Source organism: Passer domesticus, chromosome 11, assembly GCF_036417665.1.
Source record: "Passer domesticus isolate bPasDom1 chromosome 11, bPasDom1.hap1, whole genome shotgun sequence".
Classification (NCBI taxonomy): domain Eukaryota; kingdom Metazoa; phylum Chordata; class Aves; order Passeriformes; family Passeridae; genus Passer; species Passer domesticus.
Window position 1 is genome coordinate 3848242 of NC_087484.1, and position 10281 is coordinate 3858522.

Here is a 10281-nt window from a genome sequence, read left to right on the forward strand (position 1 = left end):
TAATTTTTTTTCTGTATTGCATAACAATTTTTGTACTGCCTAACACTATTTATAGATTCTATACATTTATTTCTGGGAAATTGTTCACTGAAATGTTCCTGTGATTTCACAAGGAAAATCAGGGAAGTCTACTGTCATTTTTCAGAATTTGCCATCAATTCAGTTTCAAATTCACGGTGGCTACTTTCTCTGAAAGCAATTAGAAAATTGACTTGTGAGTCATAGGAATAGAAAGCTATAAAATACTTTGTGAATAATATTTTGGAATTAAAGCACCAATAAAGAATCATTTTCTTCAATTCCAATAGAAAAAAAAGGGGAAAAAAAGGAAAAAAAAGGCTCCCTGAGAGGCATTTTAAAGAATTTTTTCAGTATAGAACATCATGTTTTAGTGAGTTAGTTGCCTGTTTTCTCAGGGAAATTTATTCATTTCATGTTCACTAAACAACCTGCAGCTCTGTGGAGTGGGGCATCCTCATCTCCAGTTCTAGCCAACAGGGACTGCGGTTTTTCTGCATCTCACAGCGCACAGAACAAGAGTTTCTTCTCAGGACAAGATCAATTTGAACTTTAGATAAGAGCTAAAAGGATTTCTTTTCATAAAATCAAATCAGCTTAGCTTTACTGCAAGTTTAAACCTGCTGCAAGACCAACACAGGTGGAAACTAAACATACTGTCCTTCATGACTAATGAAAGAACAGGGAATTATAATCATTCTCTAAACTGCTAAATCATTCCCATACACACACCAATAAACCTCTGCCTTTGGACAAGACTTGTGATTTCCACTGAAAATTAATTTTGTTTTACTCATCAGCTAAGTTGCATTCTTATTATCAGAGAAAAACCCAAACACAACAAACTGTCTAACAAACCACCTAATACTTCTATATCCTGCCTGGCCACGTCTGTGGGTTTTTCTTTTTGCTGTAAATAAAAACAATTTAAAATCAACATTAATAGAGAAGAAAGCCACAATTCAAGACATCAGCGAGAACCCCCGTTACCTGTAAGGCCACTACTGTAATCCCTGATAATTTCTTGGGAGCAGAATCAAAGGACTACAGCGTGCAACTTCAATTAAAAAATCCAGCCAGAATAAATAGAGAAAACATAAAAACAGTCATTTTTCTGGCACTCCATTTGAAAGGAAGAGTTAAATTAATACATGAAAAGATCCTATCAGCTCTGACTTGTCTGAGTTATTAATTGAACACCTTCTTGGAAGCACGTAGATAAAGACGTGTACCTTAGAGAATACGAGATAAGAGTGAAAGGAAAGGGGCAGAAATTAGCAGTTTTGCCAGTTCACCCCCTTAATTGTCAAGCTAAGGCTGTTCAAAGCTGCCTGGAGCAGAGCGGTGTGGAATGGGAACGAAAGCGCGGGCTGGCGATGCCGAAGATAAAAACTTCAGGATTATCCCTAAACGTACTTATCTTCAGACACAGAAGAGGCTGTAAAGCCAGCTGAACGATATAAAGCTGTTCTAAAACAAGACAAATATCTACTCCATGTGTTATAAGCAGTTCAAGCTGCTTCCTGTGATGAAAAACATGGGCTGTACGGTAGACATACTACAGCTAAGTACAATAGATCCCATGATACAGTTGTTTAAAGGAATATTAGAGTGATGAAAGAAGTGATGGAATTCTGCTCTTTAGGAGGCTCAGAACCGGCGAGGAAAAAGTTGAAGCGCGGTGATTTGGTAAATGTTGCTGATGCTGGAATTTTGCGAGCTAGAGGACAGTTTTATGGCCGGGCTCTCCGGAAACAATAGGGCTGGATGGCCCGGGCAGGGGAGAGCTCTGCTCAGCATTTCCCATCCTCAGCCCCCAAAGGATGCCGGGTCCTTCCCACCGCCCTGCTCGGAAGGGCACATCTGGAGTCAGTAGCAGTGCTGGGACCAAACCCCCTGACCACTTCACTTCAGTCCGTTTTCATCCCTCCTCCCTGGCTTTGTCCCCCACGGTTCGCAGTGAAGCACCCAACTGTACAATTCAGATAGTGCCAAGTACAGTAATAGGAAAAAACCTTATTAAAATACTAATTGCCAGGCTAAAATGTTTCCTACGAAATTATCAGAGCTGCCAATATCCCATCATTAATGCACAGAAGTCTGATTATCTTTTCAATAAAACCAGAGAAATTCCAGCCTTTAAACTCGTTATCGTGGCAAAGCAGAACGCTGTGATAATGCACGAGAACTTCGGTTTGCAGCTGTAAAATTCCCAAAAGTCCTGTGACTTGGTTATAACTTTGTTTTAGATGATTACCTTCCTCACTCACACAACTCCCGCGTTCGCTTTTGGGAAACAAAGTGTATATTCCACAAAAGCAAGCAGTAAATTTATTTAAATAAATGAGAAATATTTATTTCTCAATAATTTATACTACAATACATTGCTGTGCACTGGAAAGCCTGATGTTTGCACATCTAGTTTCAAATCATACAATGCATTTTTAGAGGCAAAAGTAAAATTTGATATCTGCAAATGCTGATCTCTGACACTGTTTTCAATGGGGTCAAATTGTCAAAATACTTTGCCAAGGTGAATTCTAAACAGGATAGACAGGAAATAAAATTCTTTCATTTGTGCAAAGATATGTTTTAATTATTTTCTCAACCAAACATAAACTGCCAATTAGTAGTGTTTTGAGCAAACTTGAAAGGGAATAAAAATCTAGTGTTAAACAACATTTTTAATCACTTCAGCTTATAGAATATACATTGAAAAATGCATTTTGAAATACTTTTTACATAGGGATGACAATTCATTTTAGTGCCTTCCCGTGAGGCTTAAATAACATTTTTTAATTTTTTCATTTGAATTTGATTCCATAATCATAATTTATTTAATTTGCAAACATTTCCATTTAATAGCAGTTTGTATTAAAAAGGTGGGGGGGGGTGGGGCGGGAACCACAAAAAAACCCCCAAAACAACCAACTATTTGCACATAGTTTCACTTAAATTCCCCTCTTTGCACATTGGACTGTGTGAGTTCCACTCCAGTGTTTCACAAACGAATGGCTGTTGCCATCTACCGTTGGAAAAACAGGATCAGCAGCAGGAGATAACAGCGCAGATAAGGCGTGCGGAGCAAAGGCTTCAGCAGCCACAGAGGATCAGCTCTTCCGACCGAAATCTTTGGAATACAAAACTCAAGTGACCGAAGAGAGGTAGAAAAAAGTCTTTTTTACTCCTAAGCCCTTTCATTTTCAGGTCTGATCCAGCTGGGAGGTAAACACGAACCCAAACTTTGACAGCTTCATTGAGTATGGATCTGAGGGTTTGGGGGGCTTCACCCAGCACTGCAGCTAGAGCTGAGTACACACAAAGTTTTTAAAATTAACTAAAAAAGCTTAATTTAAAAATACCATTGGCCTAAGTTATGAGCATGCCTCTGCAGCCTGAAAACTGCAAATGCAGGAGGTGAAAGCCGTGCCCCGGGTGCCTGAGCACAGCCGTGAAACGCAGAGATGAGCCTGGAAAATGGACCTGACCCGACCCCGGGCAGGGCAGAGTCACCAGCACAGCACCGGGAGCCTGAGTGGCTCTCCCAGACCCTCCTGCCAGAGGTTCAGCATTCCTGGGGTTGGTTTTTCCAAACTTCTCTTGGATAAAAGAACTTCCCAGCTGGGGTGTGCTGAGCTGAATGCAGAGAACTGGGCAAAGAAGGCACAAAAAGTTGTTATATCCTTACACAATCCTTAGTCCATGGTTTTTAGTATCTACAAAGATTTGATTGCTTCACTTTGAAGATTTAATGTCTTCACTTTACCATTAAATCACTTATGTATAAATAATTGAGACATATGCTTCTTCCATTCCTTCTCCTGATAAATATCCTTAGATACCACATCCAAGCACATTTTGAAGGTACCCCTTGTTGAGGCAGTCTAAAAACAGAATTAGTGTAGGGTTCTATTAATGTTTGCCAGACCTGTCGGAGGTTAAACAGCCTTTGAATTAAACCATTCTTTACTCTTTGATAATTATTATTATCTTTCCTCAAGACACTTTTTGTTGCCTCATAAGCAAGGTCAACTTGAACTGTTTTGTTGGACTCAGTATCCCAGTACAACATTAACTCTGCTCGTGCTGTTGTCACAAGCTGTGTGTGCCATCACCTCTGCCAAAAGCTTTGGGAATTTTTTAGCAGAATTCTCAGTGAGTGAAAAAACTCCAGCTTTTCTGTTGGTTATTTCAAATGCATGGCAACGTGTGCTTTACATTTGCACAGTCACAGCAACTTGTGAATCTATACTTGTCCATCTTTACAACCCTCTTACACAGATTTAAATCTTCCTTGCTTTGTTTGTTGTGCACTGACACATCGCATCCAGCCCAAACAACCATGACTGTTTTTAAACTAATACAAGAAAGATAAAACCTGCACTGGGAACAGATTAATGAAAGCAGTGTAAGATAAAATCCTGCTGCTTTCATGCACGGGGAGTGAAAAAGGGCAAGGCATTGAGAGGTGGCTGAAAGCAGAGGTCAGGGCAGAGGCAGGAGAGAGCGCAGCTCAGGACCTCGCCTTTCACAGCCCCAGAGCTGGAACCAGCCCGGCCCAGAGCTCATCCTGAGAAACGAGCCTTGGAAATGAGCTAATGGGGGAGGAGTGCTCGTCCCTGGGGGGCCCCGGGTCTGTCAGCTCCCAGAACGCCCTCAGAGCTCTTTGCACAGCACTGTGATGCTACCCCTCCTGTACCCCACAGTCCGATGGGATCCTCTAAAGGATTTCATCCAGGCTCGGCTGATTTTGTTTTCCTAGGCTCTGCACAGAAGAGGATCAGTTTTCCCCCAGGGACAGAGAGTGTTCAGAAACAGCACACCAGGAGATGGCCATGCAGAAGGAAGGCAGCCCCAGGCACACAGGAGTGCAGCCAGGCCATTCATCCCGCTGGGAGGACACACAGGGCTGGTCCCCACTGTCCCTGCACCCAGCCTGGCAGCAAATGTCCTGTGACTGACCTGGAACGGCCACAATGCCCACTCAAACACTCCTGAGCCTGCTGTCCTTCTAAGCTCAGCCCAAACATCTGCTACGGGACCTCCTGACCACTCGGTGCTGATTCCTGGGCACTCCACAAGTCACCCAGGATGTGCAACCCCAAACCCCAAACTGATGGAATGTGAGCCTCAAAAATGCCCTTTCAGAACTCTTCTGAGCATGAGCGCCTCTTCTCCCAAACATAAACAGGGTTTAAAAATATTCTGAAATGTAACAAGTCCGGAGATACTAAGATGAGCACTGGCATCCTGAGGGAAGAAAATTGACTTAATGCCAGATGATAGAAGATGGAGCTGCTGCTGGGGCAGGAAATCACTGCTAGCTGCCAGGCGACTTTTTTCCCTATCTGCGCCGAGGAGAGACATTGAATACAATTCCTTTGATACACTTGCAAATTGTTTAAAACGCTTCAGGAGTGAAAGAGGTGCGAGCTTCTGTTTGCATTGCTGAAATGCCACATTAGCACGGATTTTTGGCCGGTTTCACTGGGGCAGGTAGGGCAGCTGGGCGGGCTGCTCAGAAGCAGTAACAAGCTGTAACTACAGCTCCTCTCTGCAACAATGTCACGTTGCAGTTCTCCTTGCTACCATAAATAAATGGAAACAAAAGTATACCGCGTTCTGAGTTTGTTAGTATTTTCTCTCCGACAGCGTGGATCTGCAGAGCACGTACTTTTTTAATGACTACAGAAATTTGGCAGTTTCAGCTTGCAACCCCTTTCAGAAGGGGCAGCTAAAAATTAATTTTAAATGCTACTAAACCAGGTAAATTTAGAAGACAAGACTTTTTTTCAGAGATAATTGTAAGTAGAGCTTCATTTGAAAACCCATGTCCTAAGCACACTAAATATCTTGGGTCTGCATGTTTAGTTGAGAGTCTGAAATGAAGTATTTGATGCTAAGTGAAAGCTGTTGCTTGGAAACAAGATAAAACAGTGAAAACAAAATTGTTTGAACTAAGAAAGAACATTACCATCAGCAGAGCCAACACTAGTTTTAGCTGGATCAGATTTATTAAGCAAATTCAGATTCCAGTACCAGAAAGGCCCTACATATCTTCAAGTGTGTGGGGTCGGCCTCTCCTGTTTCTGTTTATTCTGGCCGCGGAAGGTTTCTTTCAAAAAGAATTTAAAAAATAAGTACCCAAGTTCACTTCCATCCTCTGTGCAAAGAAAAGGCCAGGAGGCCACAAGATGGCACTGGTCAAACGCTCGGGATATTAACGGAGCATCGGTGGATGAGCACTGGTGATGCCCAAGCCCAGTTTGTAGGGCTGTGTCTGCATCCCACGCGTGTGCCCGCAGGTCTGCTGAACCTTCTGCAAGTGCTTGATGCCAGAAACACCAAAAACGTTTAGCTACGGTCAAAACTAACAGCAGAGGTAACTGAGCAGCCAATTCCTGCGATGGTGGTGGCACAGGATGGGCCCTGGGCATTCCTCCATCAGCAGACAGTGCTGGGGCTCAGCACCCTGCAGGCAAGTTTGGTGCTGTGCCCCTGGCACTAGAAAGGCAAGTTTGGTGCTGTGCTCCTGGCACTAGAAAGGCAAGTTTGGTGCTGTGCCCCTGGCACTAAAAAGGCAAGTTTGGTGCTGTGCTCCTGGCACTAAAAAGGCAAGTTTGGTGCTGTGCCCCTGGCACAAAGCGGGCAGGTTCGGTGCTGTGCCCTGGCACAAAGCAGGCAGGTTCGGTGCTGTGCCCCTGGCACACATTGCGGAATGTTTCTTCATGGCAGTGCCAAAGCCTGAGCGCAGGGACAGGAATTGCTAAGGGCGGACAAGCCGCAGCGCCTCATTCCCCTCACGATCCTCGCTCCACACTGCAGCGAAGTATTTGTCCCCAGCTCCCCGCGCTCTGTCTTTCACGTTTTCACAAACTCATCTCCTTGCCGCCGAAATCGATGAGTAAAACCCAACACTTGTTGAACTCGACGACTGAAATTCAGCGCTCCTGAGCTTGCACCACCGCAGTTCTCTCCTGGCTCAGATCCGGGTGGGCGCATCCCTCCCACCGCCCGCACTCCGAGCGCAAACCTCGGCGGGCACCGACGCTCGGGGGGCTCCCAGCGGGGCCGGGAAGCGGCCGGGCCCCCGGGCCATGCGGGGCTTGGGGCTGTCGGGGCGGCGCCGGCCGCGCACCCCACGGCTCGGGGGCGGCGGCTGCTCAGCGCCCGCGGCGCCGCGCCCGTCTTGCTCTGCTGGGGCCCCCCGGCCGCCCAGGCTGGGCGCGCCGGCCCCCCGCTCCCGGCCGCCGCCCAGGCTGACAGAGACGAGCTCTTCGCGGCGGCAGCGGCGCTGAGCCCGCCGACCGCGGCCTCCACGAGGGGCGAGGGCGGGAGCGTCCCCTGCCGCGGGGAAGGGACGGGACCCCGGGGCGGGCCGGGGTGTGGATCCCCCTCGCTGGCTTTTTTTGGGGCCGGAACTCTTTTCCCCCACCCCCCTTCCCCTAAGCCGCTTCCTTTGCCCGCTGAAAGTCAGCGAGTAAAACAGCGGGCGTGCGTGAGGGGCGCGGCCGCCATTAGGGTTAGTTTGCCACAGGGCCTGTCCACCCCGGCACGGGCCGTAAAGCGCCGCGCTCGGCCTCTTAAACCCCGCGGCCACGCCCTCCGCGTTCCTATTGGTTAGAGGGGCACCCTCCTCCGCTGCCATTGGCTGCGATGGGGTTAGGGGGCGGGGCGCGGCGCGTGGCGGGAGTTTGGAACGCGCCGCGTGCTCGCGGGAGCGCGCCCGGCGGGGAGCGCGCATTCCTGCCGCGGGTCGGGGTCCGGGGGACGCGGGCCGGGTCCGGGACAGGACCGGGGACAGGACCGGCCAGCCGGGCCCGGGGCTTGCAGCAGGATTTGGGGGCTGGCATCAGTATCTGCAGACTGCTGCCCGGTGCTCCTGAGCTGAATTTGGGGGCCCGAGCCCGCGGTTGTGTCCTCCCCGTGCCACGCGAGCATCCCTGAGGGAGGAACCCGGCCAGCCCTCTCGCTCCATTCCCCCCAAGCAGCGCTGTGCCCACCCCAGCGCCCCCTCCTCCCCCTCCCATGCTGTGTTGGCTGATGGTTTTATTCACCTCTCTGAGCTCCCTTTGTGCAGGGCGGATGCTCCCTGCGGTGCTCCCTGGAGCATTCACCTCAAACCCCTCTGCTGCCTCCTCTTCCTCAGAGAGGCTTTTGTGTGTCTGCTCTCTCACCCTGAGATTTCCATGGAAAAAAAGCAAGGAGTTTTGCAAATGCAAGGGAGTGTGAAACAATAGTGTAGAGCTCTTGGTTTTCCCAACTTTAATTGTACATACGCTGTGCAGGATTGGGCTGGTAAAGAGCCTCTTAAAAAAAAGTATTTTATATCTATTCAGAAAGATGTATTCACTGACTAAGAAGGAATAAATTGTGCTAGATATTATGATTTTTACTGGTGTGCTACAGACACAGGCTTCCCCCTGCTTGCTCCCAGGTAGCTGTAATCTTGGATTCTTTTGCAGGAAGTGTTAAGGAAAATCTGTTAGAAAAATACTTCTATTTTAAAAACATTTTCTGTGCACTTCATTAGGCTCAGCCTCCCTGTACTCTGTCACAGTAATTTCCATGGGCTGGACATCGCCGGGGGAAGTGAGGAGCCTTCTGAAATCCAAACTGAAATCCAATCCTTCTGAAGTCCAAACTGAAATCTTCCTAGGAGAAACTCTGACGTTCACCTCAACACCTGGGCCCATGTATTCAGTTTAATTCCAGAGGAGAGGCGGCCAGAAGACACAAGAAAGGACTGGAGTGGAAGTCCTTATGCCAACATGAGGATGATTCATTCATGATAGATTTGGAGCAGAAGTTGCCGATCCCTGGCAGCTCTGTGCCAAAATCAGGAGGGTGGAAGAGGCTTTCAGGACAATTGAACCCTTGATTCTGAGCCATCATGTCATGAAAGGTGGAAAGTTTTTTCCACATAGCTGGGATTCTTACTCATCCCTTCCTTAAGCCTGAGGCACACATAACATCATTTACCTTTAGTGCTTTGTACAAGCAGCTCCTGAGCTCCTGTGACTTGTGAAGTGCCACTTTCAGGATCCATGTTACATGATCTGAGAGCTCACAGCTGTCCAAAAATTGGAAAATACCAGCAGCCTTGAGGGACTGGTGTCACTGATTGTCACCGTGGGTGACACCGTGACTGGAGTCTGTCACACAGCCTGTGCTGAGACCTGGACACAGAGTGGGGGCACAGCTGGGCTGGCACACGAGCTGGCACGGCAGCCTGCCCAGGGAGAGCTCTGCCATTGCTTCCCCACAGCCTCCCATTCCCCCAGGACATGACAATCCCACACTTTTCTGTATAAGTACAGGAATCAGACAAAATGCAGTGGTATTGGGCAAGCACTTTTCCACCCCAGTCTCCATGGCAACACCAGCATCTCTGGCCTCTCACCAACATCTTTGGTCAAGGTATATTGGGGATGTCCCAGGGAAAGGACATTGGAAATGTGTACACTGCAATTATGTGTTTTGTTTTGAAAGAAGTGCTGGGAGTGCATTTGACCTGTTCACAATCCAGGCAACTTCATCTCCTCGGAAAGGCTGTAGGATGTATCTTTCCACCAGCTGGAGTTTGGCTTGTTAACCTATGCAAAAAGTGGCAAAACCACATTCCGTTCTGTAGCTTCTCCTGTTATTTCAGCTCCTGGTGCACTAGAAAACCCAGGAGGATTAGTCACGTCCCCGTTCTCCAGACCCAGCTCTGGCGAGAGGCCCGCGGGGCAGCCCCTGCCGGGTGTCACACACTCCATGCCGAGCTCCCAGCTCCCCTCTCCGCTGGTTCATCAGGGCCCTGCCCTGCCAGCAGTGCCAAACATTCCCTTCTCCTTGAAATGTCTGCTTCCCACCGGTGCTGCCGCTCCTGGTGTGCGCGGAGCGCGCCTGGCGCCCCTGGGGAGACCCGCACGGGGGTGACCCGCCGGCGCTGCGGGGCGGCAGGAGGCCGGGGAGGCTGCGGGCCCCGGGGGCGTTTGGCGGGGCCCGTGGGGTGCAGGTCCGGCTGAGCGCGGGGCTCCGGGGGCGGTGCGGGGCCGGAGGGTGGCGGAGGTCGCGAAGGGGACGGGCGGGTACAGTACCATTAGAAGTATAACTGGAAGGCCGCATACCAGCGGCGTTTCCGTAGTGTAGTGGTTATCACGTTCGCCTAACACGCGAAAGGTCCCCGGTTCGAAACCGGGCGGAAACACCAGCCAAGGTGGCTCTTCTTTTCTTCTCTGCCAAGACCGCAGCACTGCTCTCGGCTTCTCAAGCTCC

At 48.8% G+C, this 10281-nt stretch overlaps 1 non-coding gene across 1 annotated transcript; it reads left to right on the top strand.

The window, feature by feature from the left end:
- The first annotated feature begins 10140 nt into the window (after positions 1-10140).
- On the top strand, positions 10141-10213 carry TRNAV-AAC (transfer RNA valine (anticodon AAC)). Its single transcript has one exon. It is a non-coding gene; the product is annotated as a tRNA-Val (tRNA).
- Positions 10214-10281: the final 68 nt, after the last annotated feature.